Here is a 24,875-nt window from a genome sequence, read left to right as displayed (position 1 = left end):
TCCATTTCTCTTAGCTTCTGCTTTTGGAGGAATCCAGCTTTAGACAACATGTTTATTTTGATGATAAAAGGTAATGTATGGATTACATTTTTTTCTCTCTACTCTTCAGAATTGTCTAAATGTGCTAGAGTGAATATATGATCAGGAAAAAACAACCATCAATGAGAAAAACTCCTGTTATATCACGTTGCCATGAACTCCCCCTGATTTTTCTTAGAAGAGGAAAAATGCACAACTCAGACAAATGAATACGGTTATTCCTGACAAGAATACAAAATTTACCTTGGTTATTTGTGGCTCAAATGATCATTTGGAAGGTGCATTGAGCTAAAATCATGGGGAAAATGAGAGGCTTAAAATGTGGCAGGTTTTCCCCAATTTGATTAAGAAAGGATAAAATGAACGGAAAAATTTCTTCTCATTTCTTTAGAACCCTTTGCTGTTTGTGTTTATCTCCAGAGCCAGTGGAAAAGAAGCTTAATGTCAGGGACTCACTGAAGATCGCTCATCCCTGTGCTTCTACCACTGCCTCTAAAGGTAAGAAGAACGAGCCTCTCACTATCACTTTTACAAATTCATCAGTTTTCTTTACCAAACCATGGGTCAGAACAGGAAAAGATTGCAGCAAAGCTAAGTCTCTGACCTTATGATGCTGGTGGAGAAAGAATGTAAACAAATAACAGGAAGGGACTTTTCAGGGAAACAAGTACAGAAAGGTGATGTGTGCAGTGTCTTAATCTGTGTTTTGGAGCTGTAACACAGTGTCAGAGACAAGCTGATTTATGAAGCAAAGAAATTTATGAAGTTCACAGTGCAAAAGGCTAAGAAGTCTAATGACAAGGCAGTGATAGCTGGAGAGGGCCTTCGTACTGAGAAACATCATGGTGGAAAAGAGGAGGGGCGTGAATGTGTTGAAAAGTATGTAGGATGATCCATCTACAATAGTTTGTTTTGGTGATAACTGATTCGATTCTAAAAGAATTATCCCTCTCCATGAGAAAGGCATTAATCCTTCTTAATGACTTAATGATTCCTTGGAGACCCAACTTTTCAATACTACTGCAATTACAATGTAATTTCAACATGAGTTTCAGGGGAGAGGATCTGTATTCAAACCACAGCAATCGTTTATTTTGGAGTGAATTAGGATTTCTCCTTAAAACTGGGATTTCTTCTCAAATCAAAGCAGACATCTGGAATGAAGGAGAGAAGGAAAAAAATTATCAGATGTTTCACTGGAGGTAAAGCTTGAAAGATGAGAGGATATATCCCGGGAGGAACTTCTAGTTTGCAAAGGAAGCAATGGGATACACACCCTGGGCTAGGCGAGAGCTCTATTCTGGAGACAAAATCAGGAGACAAATGGACTTGAATAATAGTGAGAGATTCCATTTTGCAAAGCACCACCACCACCAACAACAACAAAGCAAATAACCCCCAAACTCCATATTTAAATATTCCCCAGTATAGATAGAGTTGCACAAAATAAATATACAAACTCTGTGCAAATGTATCGTAAGGACAGGAAATTATCATACATCATTTCTGAGCATAAGAATTAGCACAAACTTTTGGAAAGGCAATTTGACTATGTATGTTTCAATTTAAATATATTATTTCTCCATTTTACAACTTCCCACGTTGCTTCACATCTTAGAATCATGCATTACTTATGTATTAACAAGCTAATAAAACATTTAAACCAGTGTTTTCTGATGAGTCAAGCTGTGACCCATATATTCCATATCTGAATACTCAGACTGGAGCAGTAGAAGCCAAGAAGCATACAATCTTCAAAAAAATTAAATAAACAGATATTCCAAGGTGGACTTCAGCAAAGAATGCAAGTTCTTAGGACAGTAAGATAATGTTCTATCTAGTATAAGAGTTGAATATAGAAGAAATCAGCTGAAGACCATTTTTTTTTTTTTTTTGCTTTAATTAAAAGTGTGTTGCTTGAACTGTGTCCAACTGAGGTTTTCCTGGCATTTTTAAGCCGACTTCTGGTTCCAGAACTTTTCACCATTTATCACATTTTAAACCCACCCCGCGAGGAGGAAACACAAGGCCGGTCTGTGTGAGTTAAATACGTGAGTGTGTGCCAGTCCCACTCTTGCATCATTTCCCGTCGGTGATCCAGGAAGAAGCTTTGAGCCGCAAAGTGGCACATCACAGGCGCCAGCTTATGGCCATCAATGTTTCAATAGCTCCCAACTGGGCCGGATTGAATTCAATAACAAAAGATGAAAGTGTCTAGGTCTATTAAACCACCAGGTGCCTGAATTTACTTAAATCACGTATTAATTTCCTTTCCTGATCTTACTGCTAAGCTGTCAAAGCTCTGTCGGAGTGTCACTGAGTCAACTGTTTTGGGGTCAATTAGGTTGCTTTGCTATTAATTGGACCACAGCCCCGTAGATTTAATTCATTCTTCAGGCTGAAATGGTCCAGGGTTCAATCACCCCCATGTCTTCTCTCTAAAAACAACACAAAGGAATATGTCGTCTATTGTCCTCCTGGATATCAATCTTAAAATACAGGTACGTGGACACAAACAGTCCAAACAGAACAAGTACACTAAGCTCCTTGTGAGTTGAGCATTCATCCAGGTCCCAACAGCAACTAATTTTCTTGAATTATTAAGGTGTAATTTGTTTTTTTCTCTCTCTTTTTAACTAATGTCATAAATGTCATAGTTTATTGCTTCAGTTCCTCTCCAACCCCCTTTATTTGTAACTGTCACTCTTCCAGAATGGAATTTTCTGTCGTCTACCCCAGATCTCCTTCTTAACAAAGTTAAGTCCTATTCATCTTTAACACCTTTGCAAATGCTCACACTCTCTTGCTCGTTTCCTGCTTTTAATGTTCTCAAAAGCCCTTTCCTCCGAGCCGATTGGAATGATTCCAAGAGCCCTTTCAGAGGCACGATTCATGGGATCCATTTCCACTGAGGAAGAAGTGTGGCATCTTGAAGGAACAATGGAAGGCTCTTCTTAGCTGTGATATTTTTGCAGCTCTTAAAAACACCTGGATGTATTCTGTGGCATTCTCCGCTGGTGAGTTTCTCCTTTGAAACATGGATCTAATCCACAGCTGGAAATAACGTGTTCTCCAAATCTCCCTGCCAAAGAGTTAAATGTCTTCCCAGGATTTTAAATCATTTAAAAGCACTTACCCACTCAAAATGGTATGAATTTACCTTCCACTCACATGGAAAGCATCACACAATTGACAAAGAGCATTAGACTTCAAAACCAAAGGTAGAAACAAATTAGGAAAAAAGATGATACTCCAAAGATTTATGAATGAAAATCTTTACCTAAGTAAGACTAAAAGGGTTATTAGGAATGAGTGGGAGAATCCTCCTGTGATTTCACCCCCAAGTTGGTGAGAATTCATTTTTTTGTTGCTGGATGTGTAAAGTTTTAAAGAAGTAGGCTTCTTTAAAACAAATAAACATAAACTCTACAGGAATCAATCAGGATTTTTTATATAGGCAAAGTGAAAATCAAACCATAAGAGTGTTCCAGAGAAGGTTAACATATAAGGTTCAATGGACAAGGTAGGAAACCTCCATTAACAGTGTGATAGCTTTTGTCTGATTGGATGGAATCCTAGAAAGAGTAATATAGAGAAAAAATTGAACTCTTCTCTGAGAGCCAGACACATTTTGTACAGCCTTAAACAGCAAAATTCTTTGCTCTGGAACTTACACCAGAGTCCTCCTGACTATGGAGTTTTAAAATTTTGGCCTTAAGCTGAAACTTCTGCATTGTCTTCCGAGTTCTAAGGCCTTTGGGCTTGAAGTGAACCACGCTTCTGGGATTCCATGCCTGAAGGTAGGCTGCAGTGGGGCTTAGCCTGCATAGTCATGTGAATTAGTCCTTCCAATAAAACCCTTCCAATGTATCTATGCACCTGTCCCATTGGATCAGTCATTTTGGAAAACTCTAGCATTCTTTCCTATAGCAGACTCATTTACACCCACTATTTAATGTTTTATTCCTGTTTATTGGCTATTCCCTTGTTAGAATAAAAATGTCATGAGAGTAGTGAGTTTGTCTCTAGTGTTTAATATTGTAACATCAGGATTTAGAGGACATTGATAAATATAGCAGTCTATGAAAATGTGTCAAAAGAATAGATGATGAATTTAAAGATCTTGTGCTAAAATGTAGTTTATTAGTCAAAACAATTCTTTATTGAGCCAAGCACAATAAATTCATAACTGTACCTCATGAACAAGCTGTCTAGTGGTGATAAACAATGGCACAGTGGTGGAGATTTGAGAAGCACATTCTTTTGAGAGACTTTCCTTAATTTCTGGGTACTCTGTATTCACACTACTTTGGAGCACAATTTTCCCAAGGTTTTTAAGGGTATGAATAACTTATAGCCAGTGAATTTGTATTCTTCTACTCTTCAATATCTGGCTTCTTGATATAGTGAGGTCTTGATTCTAGGATGAAGTTTGAGTATTTGAATGACTAGCAAATACCTCCAAGTGCTTAAAACCAATAAAGCTTGAAAAATTCTGCTGGTATCAAAGGTTTGCAAACTTTCGTACAGAGTAGAATTCCAAAGCCCAGGCTGAACTCTCAGACCAATTAAATGATAACATTTGGAAGTCAGACTGAGGCATAGATCATTTCTAAAACTCTTCCTTGTTCTAATACATGTGTAAGTGTGAAGAACACTAATCCACAGTAGTATTTCTCAGATTTTAACTTGTATATGAATTGATTGGGGATGTTGTTAAAATGCAGGCTCAGATTCAGTAGGTCTTGGTTGGGGCCTGATATTCTGTTTCTTCAGCAAGTTCCCAGTAATGTGGATGCTTCAGATTGCCGGGCCCTGGTTGAGTAACAGAGTTCTAGTGAATCCACAAAACACAGTGACACTGGCTATGTATCTGGCATACAAGCCAATTGGTCACATAGTGAAGCGTGTGGTGTTGGGTTTAGAACATGATACCCCTAAACACTGCACTCTGGCATGCTGAGTTTTTAAGACCAAGAGACATTTGAAGATCTCAGAAGCAATATCTTGCTGACTTTCTGCTGTCCTCCTGTGTCCCGCTCTCTTTTTGGTGAGTCATAGATATTAGGATTCCTCTTCTCCAAGAATAGAACCACCTGTAAAATCAAGAAAGGCCAATTCTCTTTGTCTCCCTTGAAGACTCTAATTCCAGAAGAATTTCTCCCAATCTAGGAGGAAGGAACATTACACAAAGAGTCCAAAAAAGAATCTGGACGGGTAGACCTTGCTGAGCTTTACCTCCAGTCCAGTACCATTACATCATACCCTCTTGTCCAATCATAGTTCCACATGGCTGCCCATTTTTCCTTGAATCTGTGGACAAAAAGCTTGGACATTTTTCCTTGAATCTGTGGACAGTTTCCCTGGGTGTTTTGGTCTTTATTTCTAAAGGGTCCTGTGTTATATAAAACAATTAACTAAATTTGTTATGCTTTCCACTTGTTTTAGTAACACTGTCTATGAACTTAACAATGACTGCAAAAGTGATTACACTTCTCAGCCCCTATGGCGGTAATGTCAACATGTATGTATCGCATGTGTGTTCCTACATCAACAGCATTGTCCAATTAATTATATTTTGTCTTATACAAATTAACTGCCTGGAGTCTGAGGCTAATACAATCCATTTATTTTCATCAATCATTTTAAATTGAAAAATACTTTTTAGAGTCCAGTTCCTGTTAAGCACTATGCTTACTCTGTATAGATGTCAATCACTATTAAATCTGCAAATAAATATCCTCATGCAGTTAAAGTTGTGTTTTGCTATAACCTATCGTTCTAGTATGGTGCCCTGTCTTAAGAACACACACACACACACAATGGAAAATTCTGCAAAATAATGTATCTTGCAATACTAATTTCTTGCAGTATTTAAATACATAGTTCCACCTATGTCTTAAATTTGAGATTTGATCCTAGGGACTCACCAATATCAGTAGAGTTCGTGATCAGTTTCTGGGTCTGATGATTACCTGTCATGGCAAGACCTTATTCTAAGCAGAAGCTATGCGTGTGAACAAAGAAGCTTCCCTTGACTGGCTTTGGTCAAAGGCCATGTCTTTATGTCCAATTAGTTAGACTTTTGGCAGTCTCATCAGTGAGCAGTCATAGATCTGATTATGTACTTAACGACTGACATAATCCAATCCTTTATTGATAAAGCCACTGCTTTGTGCTAGAACATAATGAGAGTTGAGGGGGAAAATTGATTCCTTTGTTGAAGACTAATCTGTGTCCTTAAAATGTGAAGTCTTTTAGGAAGGGGAGAGGTAGCAGGATTCCCTTTCAATAGGTCCACTGCCAGTGATGGCTTTAACAGCCCAGTCAATGAATCTTGAATTATGATAGAGCCCCAACATAAGAATTCTTACAGCTTGCATGGTCTGAGAATGATTTAATTATTATTTTTTAAAATTAGTATAAGATGCCAGATAAACTCAATTAAAATCTTGAGTTTTCTTTCTTGGAAGAGAATTTGTATTGGCCTACAGAAGCAGCCTGTTTAAGAGGGAGACATCATCACGAAGAGGAAAGAAAGCTACTTTCGTGCTTGTTAACTGTGCAGAATTAACCACGCTTCCTCAGAACTTTAGGATTCAATTCCCTTATGTCTTAAGTTGAACCCTTAAGTCCTTTCCATTCTTGAAATGCGTTGGATCTATGAGAGCGTGTTAGCTGATGTGCTCCTAGGATGGTTCAATTTAGAGTCAGCTTGGCACCTGGCTTTAGTTAGCAAGCCTTCCTTTTGTGATCGTGTCTGCTGGCCTTCAGACCCTGATAATGCAGAGATAAACACCAACGTTTTCTAATCTTTCAAGTTGTAGCTTTGTTCTGGAGTAAAGTGAGGTTATTTGTGCTCTGAACTGCAAGTACTTTTCACTGCATACAAACTGACTTAACGGGAATAAGAGGGCACATGGCCACACATGTTTATTTAGCCCCTTGTAACTAACCCCCCTCTCAGCGCCTTGGTCACACTGTTGTGAAAACAGCAAGGCCATTGCCAAGTTCAATCAGCTTCCATGATGTCATACATGGAAAGACCAGTGAACGCTCTGTTGCTAGACATTAAGGCTGGGGGTGATGTCATTCTTTAAAAATAAATAAGCATAACCTAATGTCTTTTTATTAATAGTCGACTAATTGGTGCATCAGAAGAAGGAAAGCCTTGTAGAGGGAATGAGAAACTGCCTCTGACATCATACCAACAGCACAAGAGGAACTTTCTTCTCTGGGTATACACACACGCACACACACGCACACATGCACACTTGTATATCCACACACACAAGGTTAAACTGGCTCCTTAAATAATGAATCCCTAGATAACACTCCTAGAAACGTGAAAGGATGTCAGCAATTTGATTGGATCACAATTTGGGAAAATTACACTGAAAAATGACAGAATGCTGTGATATGATACCTGTTAATAACACAGCTCAGGAGGAAACAGTGAAAGGGTCTGGCTTGAGTGATCTCTCATGCTGCTACAGGGTATTCTTTGATTCAGACCCCACAGTGAGCAGAGGTTACCTGTTCTGTAGGTCAAGGAGATACACACCTGTGCACGCACACACACACACACACACACACACACACACACACACACACACACAATGATTCATCAGTAAGGAAAATTTGAAAGGAAGGGGAAGGAACTATCAAGAAATCAGATTAACCTGGTATTAGGACTTTTAAGTACTGATGGTGTTGGAGACTAACATTTGTCTTGTCAGTGGGCATGAGCTCAGTGTGCTTTCTCCTAAGCAGATTGAATTTGTCCTGTCTCTTTGATTCTGAAAGGGTTCTTGCAATGATTGTTGTAGCAATCGGAAAACGAAAGACTCTTGCAGGCCTTCTGGAGCGTGTTCATTATGCAGTATTTCCTATGAACAGACATGATAAAATGCTCCTTCAGGGTGATATACCTGATTCACTGTCAGGGGAAACACAGTCCCAGGTGTATTGGTGTCACTGTGCCTCTATATTCAGCCTGGACTTTTCTGTGTTATGCATGTATATTTCAGCCAAGATTTTTTTTTTTAACCTGGATCATTACTGTAAGAAAAAGAGATCAGAAAATTACCATCCAGAAATACAGCCATAGTACAGGCCAAATATCCCTCACCTAAAAAGTCTAGAACCAGAAATGTGTCAGATTTCAAATTTTCATATTTTGAAATATTTATAGATATGTAATGAGCTACCTTGGGCATGGTACTCAAACCTAAACATTAAACTCACTTATGTTTCATATTTGTCAAGGTAATTTTGTATAATATTTTCAGTGCACCTGTGTTTTGACTGTGACCGTTCACATAAAATCAAGTGTGGAATTTTCTGCATGGAGGCTCGTATGGGTTGGTGCTTGAAAAGTTTCAAAATTTGAAGCATTTTGGATTTCAGGATCTTTGTGTTAGGGATGTATTGGCTTCCCTTTCAGTCAATGCTCAAAGAATAGTGGGCAACTCACCCCTCCAGACCACATTTCTCCTCAAATATCCAGTGAAACTGGGTCACAATCGCGGGATTTAATCAAAGAAATGATTTATCAAAAGATCGAAATCATTTTTCTGGCCCTTCCCTCTCCTGCAACTTAGCAGAGTTGAACTTGCCCTCTGAAGATTCTAACTTCCAACTGTGCTTGAGGATATTCAGCGACCACTCTCTCTAGGTAACGCTCTTATATTGTCAAAAGAAAGCTCCATTTGTAATGAAACCCATGAGGGCTGCCTTAATACTGACAGTGGGAAGCAGGGTAACAGACAAAAGGAATAGAGAGGAGCAGAAAACTTATTGAGTGGATGTCTGTATGCACTAGCTTTAAAGGAAGCCCAGAGGTGCTCAGGGATGATTATCGTCAGCACAATAGCAGTAAATGGGAGTCAGAAACATGGCTGCTGCTGGGCTCACACACGACTCTGGTTCTCCAAGTGCTGCTCCATTGTGCACAATGCAAATTCTCAGACCTCATCAGTATCAGAGTCAGAAAATCTGCAGATACAGGCTGGCAATTGCTCTTCAAGAAATTACTCTTCAAGAAAGTGAGAGCCACTGGTCTAAGAAACCTCCTGAAGGTAAGCCAATTATAATTCATTCTTCCTGAAATCAATTCAGGATTCCCATAGCATTTTGCTTTCATCTTTATCTGAGCACAGCTATTGATCAGGAAAGTTGTCTGTGAGCAGGAAAGGATAGATTGAGCTGTTTAATAGCTATGGAATTTGGGGCAAGTCCAGCCACTTTGTGGGTCTCACTTTTTATATCTCTAAATGAGGAACACAAACAAGAAAATCTCTAAGTTGCTATTAGAATTAAAATTTTATGATCCTGTGAGTTGTCAGTACTACTATGCAGAATTGCAAACATCCACCACTGTTCTCTACATGTCTACAGAGGTGCACAGAAGGATAAGGAGTCAGAAAATTCTCCTCAGGATAGCGACACAATAAACAATAGGGGCCTTGTACCCAACAAGACCTTCACCAAAGGGGGGAAAAATACTGTGTGACATCACTGTCTGAGACAGAAACAGTTATACATAACAAATACGCATGTCTAAATTTATCAGTCTGCATTCTTGGGACATACATGGCAGATAATATATTAATGTTTGGATGAAGGCAAGAAATTTTCTTAAATAAATATTGAGTATTGCTATTCTTAAATAAATATTGAATCATTAAATGGTAAATTCAGCTAAATAGGCATTATGATGAGGTATTATAGTAGATTTATTGAAGGATGATATGAAATCATAATAAATACGGGACCGAAATCTTTGGGAAACATTTCAGAAACCAGATGGTGCATACCTTATACAGAAGAGACTGCCCTAGGTTTTCTGCACTCTTTTATGTAAGAACATTATTTTAGTTCCTTTATATGGAAAATTGAAGGCAAATGAAAAAGGAAATATAATCAAATGAAAATTCAGTGGGATCAAAATTTAGGGCAAAAACTTGTTTTTCAAGAAATACACAAACATGATGGTAGCCATTGTTGAATTCCTGTTTTGTGGTTTAGAAGTCCTGTAACACTTCATTGGTTTATTTTGACTGGTTTTATTCTGCTCTGTTTTGTTTGATTTTATTATGTCTGGTGTTATGGACCACTATTTTGAAGAAAACAGGAGACATTATGGTAGCCATGATCGATTTCCTAATTTCTTGGTTTGAAGTCCTGTATTGCTTTCCTTGTTCTGTTCTGATTGGCTTTATTCTATTTTATTTTGCTTGGTTTTATCCTCTTTAAAATAAAACAATTTACAAAAAAGAAATACACAGACAGTGTAGATCATGGGAGAAGGTGAGCACAGGTGTCAGACGTTTTCCTTGCAGCACAAGTGAAGGAAATTCACAAGGCTGAACACTGTATGGCTGATGAACTAAACACTGATTGTGTCAGTTAGCTTCCCATGACTATACCAAGCTATCTGAGACAACTAAGATACAAAGAAAAGAGGTTCATTTTTGTCTCAGCTTTGGAATTTCCAGTCTATGATTGCTCTTGTTGCTTTTGGGCTGTGGTAACACAGGAATCGTGGTAGGAGCACATGAAGGGGGGCCCTCACCTCACAGAGTGACAAGGAGCTGGAGTCCCACAGTCCCTGTCAAAAGTACACCCTCAGTGACTAATGACTTCCTACAGGCCCCACCCCTTTGAGCAATGAAGACCAACTATTTAACACGTGGGTCTTTGGGGATCATTCCAGAGCCAAGCATCAGTAACAGTAATGGCATATAATGAGGCTTGGTGGCTTTTTATCTGTTTCCTCACACTCCCAATACAGCTCTATCTGATAAAAAGTGTTTAGAGATGGGTTACTCAAACCCCAGAAGGCTGCTGAATGGCGGAGGAAAGATTTGAACTTAGGCAGGAACTTAGGCTTCCAGAGCTTGCATATTTATCCAGTAAACTGTCTTTCCATATTGAAGATATTTCAACTCAATGTTCCCATTTTACAGATCAAGGTGAGAACAGTTTCTGCTGGCAGATGAATCCCTTAATTTGTATTAATCCATCTCAAAAAAAAAAAAAAAACCAAAACACCAAACACTGATGCCCCATCAAAGGTAAATTGAGCTCAAATCTTAGAAGAGTCAAGAGTGGACCATCTTCAAAATCGTCTGGGTGATTACAGTGTGCAATCCACTCCAAGAAACCCCAGGTAGCAAAAGGGTGTCATGTCTTTGAAACTGCAACCCTGTCACTTAGAATTTCTTCAGATGTTGAGGGAAGATACCTTTTTTCTTGAGGTGACTTTAGTGCAAATGGTATTCTGAGGGCCCTAACATAATTACAGTTCCTTAACTGTTTATAGTCTACTATTCTGTCTTCTACTAGCTGTGATGTAATCAAGTTAGAATACTGAGCTTTATTTTGTTTTGTGTTCTGATACTGTCAGTGTGTGGTATCTAGCATTTGGAGTTTCAGTAGCAATGAGGGGTACTAACTTAAAGAATCCATCTATAGGAATCAAAGTTTGTGACCAATAGAAGTCAGCCATATGGTGGACATTATCCCCTCCCATATCTAACCCTCATAGTTGGCAACATGTGAATAACTTCCTTCTGATCACGCAGAGAAGTTTAAGTGTTCTTTCCCCTATTGTTTTTCTGGAGATTTTTCCATGTGAACTGGCCCTTTTTAATGCGGTTAGTTTACCATGACAAGGCTCAAAATGATTTGTTCTTTGTCTTCATCTACTTAAAAGATGTTTGACCATCATGCAACTGACATGTGGATTCTTTGTGTTCACAAACAACTCAGCCATGAGACAGAAACCTACGATGGACGGGAGGGAAGTTTTCAGTGACACATCAAAAAGACTTCTTGGTCGCTGAGTGAAAATACACTGGAATCCACATGGACTGTGCAATAAAATAAGACCTTTTCTGGTTGGATTGGCCTCACCTGGGCAACCCATTTTGCTTAGGCCTCTTTACACTGTGCAATTTAAAATCTCCTTAAAATGTCCGGATTCCAACCCTGGACCTGATTCCAACTTTGGACCCTATGTCCAGAGTTATTTTGTGAGGGTGCAATGGTTTGAACTGAAGCTGAAATTCCAAGTCCTTATAGATCTTTAAAACTCCTCCTCGGGAGAGAGAATTTTCTTGCCAAATCACTGCTCTCAAAACAGGCTGTGGAATGGAGGCCTCATTACCTGTGCCTCTTTATCCACCCCAGCTGTGAGGCTCCGCTTGACTGCTCCACTTCTTTCTGGCTGCCCTGTTGAGTTACGTGTGTTTTATTTCCCTCCCACGAGGGGCAATACTTCATTAGGGCCAAAGTGATCACTGGAGTGATCCGTTTTCCAAAAGTCAACTGTGAATTCCTAGCCTCCTACATTATATCAGGTCAGAGCTGGAAGAGGTTGTATGAGGGGTCAGGCACAGGAGTGTCTCGACAGAGTGATACAGAAGGTTTAGTAAAACCAAGTGACATTCCCAATAAGAGCAGAGTCATGCTTCAGAGTTGAGAAGAGCCGCCCTTCCAGCTTTCTCACGCTGCCTTTAAGACTCTTAATTTAATTATATTCTAAATTTTAAAAGTCTTTTTGATAAGGGAAAATTTTACACGTGTGAAAGGAGGTGCAATAGCATATGAATCCCCAGTACCCCAACTCAGCAACCATCAATGATAACGAATCAACCTTGTCAGTCTAGTTCAGGCAGTCTTGAAGTCATGGTTGATCCTGGTTCTAACTGGATTCAATATGTGGTAACTTTCGTAACTGGAGAAAGAGGCTGAAGCAAGAAATCGCTTTGATATTCCTCCAGTCCTTTACCCTGTCTCTTTGGGTCTTTATTTCCTTATGAAATTTCCCATGCCGTGTAAAGCTTACATTAAATACTTCTGTTTTTTTTTCTTATCAGACTGACTTTTATCATAGGGACCTCTTCGAAGACCATAAGGTGACAGAAGGAAAGATATTTTCCTATTCTACATTTCTTCTAACCTCAAATGTCCTTTTTCTCTGTCCTAGATTAATTTGAAACAAATCCTAGACATTATATTATTTCATTCATAACTATTGTGGTTATGTGAAAAATATTTCAAAACCCCACAACCATATAACAAATGTTATCATTCTTAAGACAGGCACAATATTTATGACATTGTCATATACAGTTTTCAAATTTTCAGTTGTCACAGAAGTGTTATTTTTCACAGCAATTTAATAGCATTATTATTTTAAAGTCATAAGAAATATAAGACATTTTGTGTCTGAAGATTAAAATCTGTGACTCTTCACAGTAAAAGATTGTCAAACCTCAAAAAGGAAAGAAGAAAAATGTTATAGGTTTTCAAAATCAGTTTGTAAGATCAGCACAGACTCCTATACTCAGGAAAAAACAGAAGCATAACTTGAACTTGATTTTGCAAATCAGGACTCAGGCAAGCATGATTGAAAGAGAAAATTCAAAATATGTGTGGTGGCACACAGCTATAATCCCAGAACTCTGGGAAGCTGAAGAAGGAGGATCACAAATTCAAACGCAGCCTGGACAATTTAATGAGACTTGTGTTAAAATAAAAACAAAGTTTAAAAAGGGTTGGGATGTAGCTCAGCGATAGAACACCCTTGAGTTCAATCCTCAGTACCCAACCTCCTTCCCCGCTCCAGAAAAAGGAACAAGAAGAAATGAAATTCAAGGAGGAAGGGATGAGCCTAAAATCTCAGCGGCAGAAATATTCAAGAACTCTGTAAATAGATCCATATCACTAGGGAGGGTCTGCAGGGATTCAAGTGAAAATGTGGAACTTTGACCCACCTCACCCTCCGAGAAGATCGCAGCTCCTGTGATTTTAGTGACAGAAAAAGAAGTTTTAGGATGTGTCCATAAGAATCATGAAGGAGCTTCCTCAGAGATGTTAAAATATGTTCAAAGAGAGAGGTAGTGTAGCTTGAAACTGCAAATATTTATGTGTTTGGAAGGGTGGGTTTCTGTAGAATTTGTGAATCTGTAGAAAGTCTGAACTTGGTTTGAGGGAGAAAAGCAATGGCCCACCCACTGATGGAAAGACACTCACTCATTTTACTGAGAAAGACAGAGCCCCCGGTCTACTGTATTCCTTAAGGTCAGATTTATGCCTTTTTTCTTATCAACTAAGCTAATTCATGCACTTAAAATATTTTAAAGGGATTTGAGGTATGATGGGCCTAGAACAAAAGAAGCTTGGACAAACCTAAGAATTGCAAATATAGGTAGTGATGATAAATTTGATGGCATCTTTAAAGCTATAAGTTGTGAACTGTGATTTTCCTTGTCTCTCTTCTGAATTTTTCCATCCTTCCTCAGAACAATGGTGACAGCAGAAGCTTTGTAGCTTTACGAAAAAAAAAAAAGCTAAATCTTATCAGATTTTTAGGCTGAGTATGATGCTGAAAGTCCTTAAATATCAAGCTAGGAGTTTTCAGTTCATCTTTGCATGTACTGAAAGGCCTTTGAACTATTATAAAAGCAATTTGGCCTCATGAACAATGGCCAAACATGAAAGTAACATTTTGTCATTGTACAATATAAATTGAAGCAAAGTAAGACCTATCTATCTTCATACCACCATCAGAAAATATAATTAAGAAAAAAGTATAATTTAAATGATAGCCACTAACACACTGAAGATATTAAGATTTTTTTCCCCCCCTGGGACATTCTAACATCATTTGTCAACAGACATCGAATTAAATTTGGAAAAAAAAAAAAAGAACATGAATAGCTATGTCTCCAGTAAAGATATTTGAAGTTGTTTATTGAATTGGAATTCAATCTCCATAATTCTGTGGCTCCCTCTTTTCATCCATAATAATTCATCTCTATAATTAAAGCCTAATGAACCAAACAATTTCTCTCTTCATAATCAAGTTCAGCTGTGTGAGTGGCCAACACCGAAATAAAATCTTTCCAGTAAACAGACTTAGTAATTCTTGTTAGAAAAAATATATATTCCTCTCTTCAAATTTTACATTTACCCCCATTAATTAAATTTATTTCCTGAAGAATGCAAGGAGGTCAGAAAGACCAGCAACAGATAACCCCCAGAAACAGAACAAAGCTACATTATTATTATACGAATTAATCCATGCTACTTGGAATCTGAAAATGTGCTGTGTCATCTGTGATCTGTGGAGGACCTTTTCTCCCTTTGTTTCGTGCTTTGGTTCTGGGGAGGAGGATGGTTAAGCAAGAAGAAATTGCCATCTTTGAGCCTTTATTTACAAATTAAATACGTCTCTCAGAATCATAAGTGTTTAAGCTATTATCAGCTAATGTCTTTGAACATGACGACTCGTATCCAGCTGGGACCAGCGAGATGCCTCAGCAGAGGAGCCTCGTTGGAAGGTCCAGCCTGGAGAATTGTGGAGCAATTGTGGACACAAAGGACAACTTTGTCCTCTGCAGCCTTGCCGGCCAAGCCATTGAAGTCTCTCATATCAAATCATTATCACCTTATTGGCATTAACGTCAGGAGCTGCCATCCTCCAGCAGCTCCCATTTCTGCTGGGAAGACTTTGTATTGTTGAGATAATTTTAAGTACTACATATTCTTGTCATTTCTAATTGATATAGAAGTAATCGTACTTTTTTTTTTTTTTTGTCTTTTTGAGACAGGATCGCTCTATGCAGTTCAGGCTGGCCTTGAGCTCACTTTGTAGCCCAGGCTGGCCTCGAACTTGCAAGGATCCTCCTGTCTCAGCCCTCAAGTGCTGGGATTACAGGCGTGAGCCACCACACCCGGCTTTTAATCGTACATGTTTGTGGTGTACCTGGTGATGTTTGGATGTATGCATACATTGCATAATGGATCCAATCAGGATAATTAGCATATTTAATTAATTAGACATACATGATTTCTTTCTTTCTCCCTCTTTCTTTCTTTCCTTTCTTTTTTTGATTTTTTGATACTGGGTCTCACTATATCAACCTTGAACTTCTTTATGTGGTCCAGGCTGGCCTCAAACTCCTCCTTCAGCCTCCTGAGTGATGGAATTACAGGCATACAGTACCACACCTGGCTGTATATTAATTCTTTGTGATAAGAACACTCAACATCTTGTCTTATAGCTATTTTCAAATACACAGTGCGTTGTTGTTATCTATAGTCACCCTACACTGCAACAGAACACCAAACCTTACTGCTCTATCTGTAGCATTATGGACAAGCTCTCTAACGTCCTACCTCTGACTCTCACCAACCTCTGGTAAATGATGTGCAATTTTCAGCTTCTGTCGGATCAGTCTTTTATTTAGATTTCACATGTAAAGAAGATCATGCCATGTTACCTCTTTCAAGCCTAGTTTATTTCACTTAACCTGTCTTCCAGTCACATCTGCAGTGCTGCAAATAACAATGTCTTATCTTTTCCAAGGCTGAATAGCATTCCCTTGCGGATATATACAACATTTTCTATCGATGGACCTTTAGGTTCATTCCTTCTCTTGGCTATTGTTGATGGTGCTGCATTCCACACAGGAGAACAGGTATCTCTGGTGGAGTGATTTCATTTCCTTTGTGTGTATACCTAGTTGGATTGCTGGATCATACAGTAATTTTGCTTTGTTGTTTTTGAAACAGAGCCTGGCTTGTGGTTCATGCTGGACTCCAGTTAAAAATCCTTCTGCCTCCGCCTCCTGAAAGCAGGAATTACATGCATGTAAACTATGCTGGGCTGACAGTGGTATTTAATATTTATTATTATTATTATTATTTTAATTTATTTTGAGACAGGGTCCTGAGATGCAGTTTAGGCTGGCCTTGAACTTACCATGTAAACCAGCCTGGCTATGAACTCATAGATGGGGCTTCCAGGAGGTGATTTGAACACGGAGAAAGGAGTGATAGTGTCCACTGGGGAGCTTGTAGCAAATGTGTCACGGGAAGGGGTGTGCTTACTGAAGGCATGGCCTAAAAGAGTTTAACTCCCTCCACCTCCTTTGACCTCTCTGTCTCTGTCTGTCTGTCTCTGTCTCTGTCTGTCTGTCTGTGTCTCTCCTTCCTGCCATGCCATGAACTGCCCCTCTCCCATGCAGTCCTGCCTAGGAGCCAGCTGACTATGGACTGAAATTTCTACAGATTGCGAATCAAAATAAAGCATAGCTCATTGGAGTTGTGGGTGTCAGGCATTGTGACCCAGCAATGAGGAATTAACTAAGGACAGCCACCACCATGTGGCCCACAGCTGCCATCTATTTTCCCTGTATTTTGGTTTTTAAAAAGCTCAAACCAACTTTTAGCAAGAAGGTACTTCACAGATGTGTATGCTTTTCAGCTTCTCTTTGAACATAGAAAGATATGACCACACGGGCAATGGGCGCCCCCTTCTGGTCGGGGCAATTCCCCTGTCTGAAAAAGGAAGCATCCCCTTGTTCCTGGGCTCTCAGCACCCAGCCCAGGGGCTACTTCATTCACATTACCGCTGCCCTGGAATGGATTGTTTTTTCTTCTGGTAGATACTTTCCTATAGCCTTGTCTCTATAAAAACTGGAAAAGTTAAAAATGGCTCAGAAAACAACCGACTTTGTTCTGTTCTGCCTTATTCTCGAGGGTCTGTAGAGTTCTTCCTTCCGTGTGAAGATCTTTGGATCAATATCTCTCCCCTCACTGGTCTCTCTTCCTTCATCTTTTATCTCTTTCATTTTACGTTTCCTCTTGTACTCTTTAAATAATACCTTAAACCCTAGAATTAGCTCACTTGTGTCTTTTTTTTTTTCCCACAGTTTGAGCACAAAAATCCTTTGTTAGATTTGTTTCTGTTGACATTTGACCTTTTCCCAACTCTCTGGTGGGGAATTTAACTACTAGAGTATAATTTGCCTGCAAATATTATGAAAGGACTTTGTAAAATCTGGAAGTTGGCTGGGTCCTTGAATGTCATCATAGGCACATGCATTACTCAAGGAAAGAATCTGCATTTATTCTGGTATTCTCAGTGTCTAACTAGAGAATTGGCGAAGTCCCTTAGAAAATGTTTGTTGCATGAATATTCCCAAGCTTACTGATATTACAGGGTCTGCAAACTTTTCTTTCTAAAGGACAGATGGCAAATATTGGAGGCTGGGTGGGATCAGGGGTACTCCCTCTGTGTCGATGCAGTTTTGCAACTGTCCTAGAGGGCAAACAAATGGCCAAGGCTGGGCTCCAATAAAACTTTATTCACTAAAAAGACATGACTCAGATTTGGCCTGCAGGTCTGTCATTTGCTACTCTTGGCTCAGATGAGATGGCATGTTAAAGCATTTGGAGAAAATCACCAGAAATAATCTTTTACTCACTTTCCTTCTCTGGATAGAGTATGAAGTGAAAATCAAAATATCTGTCAAATGCCTAGTATAATATGAGGATTAATCAGTGTTTATTGAACGCTTACTGTATTCAGGACACTGGTGTAGATTTCAAAGTGTCAGGGAAGGAAAACTATACTTATACTCTTATAGGTCCTATTTTGGGGACCTGCAAATTAAACAGACAAAAGCGAGATTAGCAGGGAAAAACATCAGTTGCTCTAGATGAGTAAACAAGATTCACAAAGAAAGGAAATTCAGCCAAGTATTTAGAATTTGAGACTTTTCTACTATCTAAATAGGGAGTCCAGCAGGGTAGGGCCAAGTAATGAAAAATAAGCACGTCCTTAGAAGGGACACGTGGGAGACCAGATAGTTTTATGAATGTGTCTGTTGAGGTATTTCCGACCTGCAATGACTTCTTTCGTCTTCAATGAGCAAATCTTTCTGGGTTATGTGACTGCTGCATAGAGATTTACAACAGTTCAATTCTTTTTGGTAGCTTTGCTTTTACGAATATAAAGGGACATAAAGACTTCCCTTGTGCTTGTTGATTCTTAAGCACCTTTAGCTCCGAAGAAGCATTGTGCCACTGTGGCTCATCCTGGATTCACTCCTGGGGAAGGCAAATAAGGTTACAGAAAAAGACAGCACAAGCCACAAAGTGACAAGAGAGAGCCCAGGTGTCATCAGAGTGCACCGAGGAAGAAGCAGGACTGTTCCAGGAATAACGGAAGGGAGGAAAAAACAAGGCAGGATGGGGAAGACATAGCAGGCACACAAGTCAGTGTGTGAAAAGACTTAGACAAAGATGGCGAGGTGCTTGTGGGGGAAACGCCAGTGTATTAGTACTTAACAGGGGAAGAGCTGGGTTTCAGTGATGAGAAAAAGCAAGGTGTTTGACTTAATGCTCAGCTAATACTTTACATTTCTCTGTCAGCCTAAAGCCAGGAACTTTGGTGTGCTTTCTTCATGAGGGCACCTCCAGTTCCTCCAGACACACAAGTGGAAGATACGTGAGTACCTCCAGCTTGATGTTTGAGCACTGGGCTAATCCCAAAAGAGAAAAATCCTTCCACCACAAAGATGTGTTCATGCTTGGGAAGTTTTCCAGAGGTCACAATCTGCCTCACATATCTTTCGGGAATCCAAAGGACCCTAGAACTCCAACTTTGTGCACACTGCAATAAACACATCCACATTTAGGTAGAACCTTCCTAAGTTTTATGAACGGCAAGTATGGTACATTGACTGTAACTATGGAAACACTCCTGCACCCTCCCTGAATGATGTCCTATGTAATGTTCACAGCTCCTCCCATGAGGACATGGAATTTATGTCCTCACTCCTTGGGTTTGGCTTGGCTTATGAGTCACTTTTGCCAACATGAAGGAGAAATGATGGTGGGGTGAGGTCTCAGCTGTAGGGAGAGAGGATTTCTTTCCTTACCCATCACGTCGCTAGGTTAGAGGCTGAGACATCTCTGACAAATGACAAATATTTATTTCAGATATGTTTTAAAGGACATGAGGGCCTTCAGAAATAAAGACTTACAGAATTGGGAAGCTTGCATGTTTCTATGCTGAAGTTTGATGAAGAATGAACAAATTTGATGAAGTACGCTTAGAAAGAAGCATGTGATCTAACACTAATGAAATGAAGGAATTTAGCAAGGTCTGCCTACATGATTTTTCTTAGCATCTCTGTGTCTTTAAAGATTTTTCCTTCAAGGCACAAGGAGGCCACCAGTAAAATGAGGGGTTTACAGATCTGCTTCTGGGGAAAGTCAGTTTAGCTTTATGGCTTCTTTTGGAGAAGGAAACGTGAGAGAAAGTAATAGTAACCTTCTCTTTCTGTCATTTTCTCCAGAGCCCAAGTGCCACGTGTTAAGTGAGCATGTCCTGAAATTAATCACAGCCCAGTCCTCTGAAGGCTTTGTGTGCCTCTGGTCAGCTAGAAATCTGAAAGGTTATATGTCCAAATCTGGTCTAGCCTGCCGGTATTGGGAGATACATGGTCCAGCCAACCCATTACTGTAGGAACAGGTGAACAACCACAAACACGAGCGAAGCCATCCTGCACCCGTGCCTGGGAGGCTTGCGGCAGAGACACCGGCACTAATCAGCAGGTCCACACCACTGGCTGGCGGAGCAGTAAGCAATAAGAGCTTGCTACGCTAAGTCAGTAGCGTTAGGATGATTTGTCTTACAGTAATAGCTCACTAATACTGTAAGAAAAGGGAATTTCTTTTCTCTGTGCTTCTCCATAATTGATAGTTTTTCTCCTCCAAACTATCTCCCCCATTTCCCCCTCCCTTTGAAGCCAGCTGTCTGGTAGGTTTTCTCTTTCTATTATTCATCTTAACCTAAGAGTTATATTACATGCAAACTTGTAGATCACCTGTGAAAATTAAAAATGGAATCTGAATGCATCTAGAAGTGATCTTTTTTAAAATAAAAAGCGTGAGAGGCATGACATGAAGTAGTTAATTGCATGTGCATGGTCCACTGACTGATCATACCCTGGAGGAGCTTCAGGGCGTTCCATAAGGGCTTGTCCACTGCAGGGATGGTGTGCATAGCCTGACAGCAAAGAGGCGAGCTTAGTGAGTTGCTGTCTAGGTTGCTTTTCATGGGAAGAAAAGGCAGAACACACTCCATCTTTTCCAAGTGGGTGTTTCCATCCAGATAAGCAAACAGTAAACTTGTGAAGGGAATAGAAATGGAGACACCAGAAAGTGAATTTTTAAAAAATTTTAGATTTATTTTTTATGGTGAACACACAGGAGTGATGCCTATGTTTGGAACTAAACATGATATTTAGATTCATGTGTACATTGTATAATGCTCAAATCAGGGTAATTATCATATCCAGTCCCCTAAGTATTGGTCATTATATATAATAAAGGCATACAAAATCCTCTTTTCTAGCTAATTTTAAGTAGACAACCAGCGACTGCTTTGTTCAACCGAATTGCATCTTTCTGTGCCATCCAGTCGTTCCATACCAGGCTCAGAGACACATGTCACTTGGCTTTCTTGCAGTATCTCACATCATCGTTGCACAAGGGTCAGGGTGCAGATTCAAATGTGAGTCTCATAGGTGGAAAGGCAAACAGGGCGTGATTGTTTAAGGCAGTCTTTACCCCAAATAAAAAGCACAGAACACACAACTTGTATTTGCACCTTAATGTTTTCAAACCATTTTTGAACATTTATAGCACTCAATTCTTATAACATTTGTGACAGAGATAGGGGGGGCATGGCTCAAAGGTACCTTACCAACCCCAAGCCAAAAAGCAATTTAGTGGCTGAGTGAGTAATCATCTGACACTTCCATTTCCCTCATTTGATAAATCTAGCAAACATTCTTGGTCATTTAGTATGTGCCATTTATGAAATGGGACTGATTGTCCTTGTAATTTGGAGATTTTAGAAATTTGCTTTAGGTTTATTATATATAAAATTTATATTACTAATTTAAGGAAATTAGTATTATGCACTTAAACTAGTACCCACCAAAAATGATTATGGTTAAGTATAGTGAAAAACAACTTAGTGCATTAGATTTAATGCATTATGACTGACCAGGCAGGTGGCCTATGCCTGTAAGAAATAATCGCAGCCTCGAGAGGCTGAGGCAGGACAATTGCACATTTGAGGTCAGCCTGGGCTACACAGCGAATTGAAGCCAGCCTGCACTATACAGTGAGACCCTGTCTCAAAAATGCTATGACTAATGCTAACATATTAGGCTAGATGTAGAGCGAAAAATTCAGTATTTCCACAGGTAGACTCTATTGCACATATATGAACAGACAAATACAGCAAAAATGATTAGGAAGCTGTGCAAAGTCAATGAAAGGCACTTGGAATTTGCTGGGGCAGTCAGACTGTATCAGGTGGTGTCTAAATATCCACACTGTTTATAAAGTATCTCACCATCAGGTTGTCGTAAGTCAGAACTGAAGGTTTGTCTCTTCAACTCAGCCATATGATTGGAAACAGAAGAACTCCCAGGAAACCAAAGTGTGCCAAGGCAGGGCAGATTCCAGGGGAAACAGAGCGGGGCAAGCCTAAAACTTTCCACCCAGTCCAAGGAACTGACCCAGGGCTGTACTTGTTATGTGAGGACGGGGGGTTCCAGTGTCACCCTAGATGACAGCAAAAAGTCAATGTGCTTCAACTCAGCAGTGAGAAACACTATCTGAGAATGAGGCAGATGGACAGACTTTCTGTGTAGTGAGGTAGACCAGAACTCCTAAGTCTGGGAACTGTCAGTCTGTTCCACGTCCTTAGGGAAGAATCTCTGGTCTTGTCACTCACTGCCTTACCTTAACAGCTTTGCCAGTAAGCCTTGTGGATCTGGTTCTGCCTTTTGTCTACAGTCAGACACGTCTTTCATTGGGTCACCTGTCCTGCCCTCTACTGAAGTTTCTAGTACCTGTAGCTCCCCCTACAACTGGGCCAACACCTTCTGATTCCAGATCCAGCTGTGCCTCTTTAACATGGGAACCGAGCTAGAGCTCTGGGCAAGAAGCTCAGGAAAGTGAGAGAGGACACTCAGCAAAGCCTGGTGAAGCCCAGATGGATGTGTTCAAGTACAGAACCCTTGAGTTCAGCTAGTATTGGAGAAAAAACTGCTTGTATGTAATAAGCACACATAACTTTCTTGTCATTATTTTCAAAGTGATAACAGTTTAACAATCATTTGTATAGCATTTATGTTGTATCAGAAATTATAAATAATTTAGAAATAATTTAAAGTATACAAGAGTTCGTGTCATTTTATATGAAGGACATGATCAATCTGTGACACTAGTTTTGATGGAGGCTCCATATTTGTCTTCAAGTATGGAGATAGGACTTAGGTTTTTAACTCAAGTTGGTGGGGGATGATCCACCTTAAAAAATAATCCACATGTAACAGACATCTCAGGCAGCAGCCTGAGAAACAATAGCATATAAATATCCAAAGGCCAAAAGTTTCATTTATTTATTTCTGTAAGATTTAACTTGAAACTTTAATTTCTCTTTAGAAAACAGGAAGGGGACTGTACTGGATCATATTCAAAGGTTTATATTTCCATTTCTTACTTTACGCATTTTTTATTTAAAAGAGAAAAACAGAAAGGCAAAAAAAGCAAAAGACAACAACAACAAACTCTAAACAATAACAATATAGGCTTTCAAAACAAGGTTATAGGAATTTAACAATGGTTGTTGGGTTGCATATTGTCATCTTCAAAGGAGCTGGTTACATTACCAGATACAGACATGCAGAGCTGATCTGATCATATGAATATTAACTATTCTTAGCTCTTGGTTTGTTTGGATTTTTTTTGGTGTCTTTTGGTATCTGATGTATAATCACTTTAGGTGATTCAGATAAACTCTATGGGACACTATGACTGTTATTACAGGTACAGCCTGGATGTCCTTCCTAACCCTCATGTGCTCCTAGGGCTTTTCAGATCTGGTTGGACCCAGGGTGTGTGAATATGGATTAAGGGTGTGTGATAACTACATTAGTCCACTGATCAGTTTAGCATAGATTTGGGTGTGGAAAATGGGAAAACGAACCCTGGGTGGAGTGGGACAATCCGACAGGTTCCTAATAAAAGGGAAACGGATTCAATAAAAGGCAAAGGGTGACTCCCTGCCTCGCTGCTTCCCACTCTCCTTGCTATGGAATGTTTCTCATCTGTTATGCCACCCTGTCTTGGAGATGGGAAACCTTGGACTGAAACCTATACAAACTGTAAGCTAAAATAAACCCTTGTTCCTTTAACTTGTGAGTGTTGTGCAAAAATAACCAAGACAATGACTAAGAATCATGAATTCATGGAACACAAAATAATCACCTCGATGGTTTGTACTACTTGTTCAAATTAAGTAACTTTTAGTTACACCTTCCACGTTAGTTGGGTTTTTACCCAGAATTGTGATTTCCCTATTTTACAGCATTCTCTTCGTAGCAGGAATATTATTATTCACATTTTGCAATCCTAAAATTGCACACAGCGACACCCACTAAAGAGTGTGCAGTAGGCTCCAAGAAGCACTAGTGTGAGAAGGATACTTCCTGCCACACTGTCAGCCCTGAAAGACTGCTGTCAATGCTGAAAGCAAATATGGATGAGGTCGATGGGGGTAGTGGTGGTGGTGGTGACGGAAACAGCTGGAAAACAGAATTCAGCTGCAAAAACAATCAAATGCACAGTGAGCTGGAGACACAGACATACACTTTGTGGGTGGTGGAATGGAATTCTCAGCATCTGAATAGGAACTTCACCTTCATCATTTAGTTCACAAGAATCATAGGCTTTGGATTGATCTGCCAGGATTCATTCACAGGAATATCCGCGGGGTGAGCCCGCAGTATTGTGCTCTATCCATTTACAAATTGCAAGTCTAGAGTAGAAGGGGGAGGATTTTGGTAGAATTTCACTTAAATATGTGCAGGGGGCTTTAAAATATTTTTCTTGGCCCTGCCACTCAGGGGTTACCTATAAATTTACTTTATGTGAAACCAGAGAAACCT

General features: G+C 39.6%; 1 long non-coding RNA gene across 2 annotated transcripts in view; it reads left to right on the top strand.

Moving 5' to 3' along the window:
- LOC134474323 (uncharacterized) overlaps positions 1 to 24,875 on the top strand; it is an 82,667-nt gene that overhangs the window by 18,506 nt on the left and 39,286 nt on the right. Inside the window, exons 4-5 of one of the 2 annotated variants that reach the window (XR_010045112.1) lie at positions 460 to 537; positions 2,876 to 3,070. This is a non-coding gene — a long non-coding RNA (uncharacterized LOC134474323). Of the gene's footprint in view, positions 1 to 459; positions 538 to 2,875; positions 3,071 to 24,875 lie in introns of those variants that run through there. The other variant, XR_010045111.1, reaches the window with a different exon arrangement.

Source organism: Cavia porcellus, unplaced genomic scaffold, assembly GCF_034190915.1.
Source record: "Cavia porcellus strain 051 isolate PalLab524CR breed Dunkin Hartley unplaced genomic scaffold, mCavPor4.1 scaffold_32, whole genome shotgun sequence".
NCBI lineage: Eukaryota > Metazoa > Chordata > Mammalia > Rodentia > Caviidae > Cavia > Cavia porcellus.
Note: the sequence above shows the minus strand (reverse complement) of the source record. Positions and strands in the feature narration are given on the sequence as shown.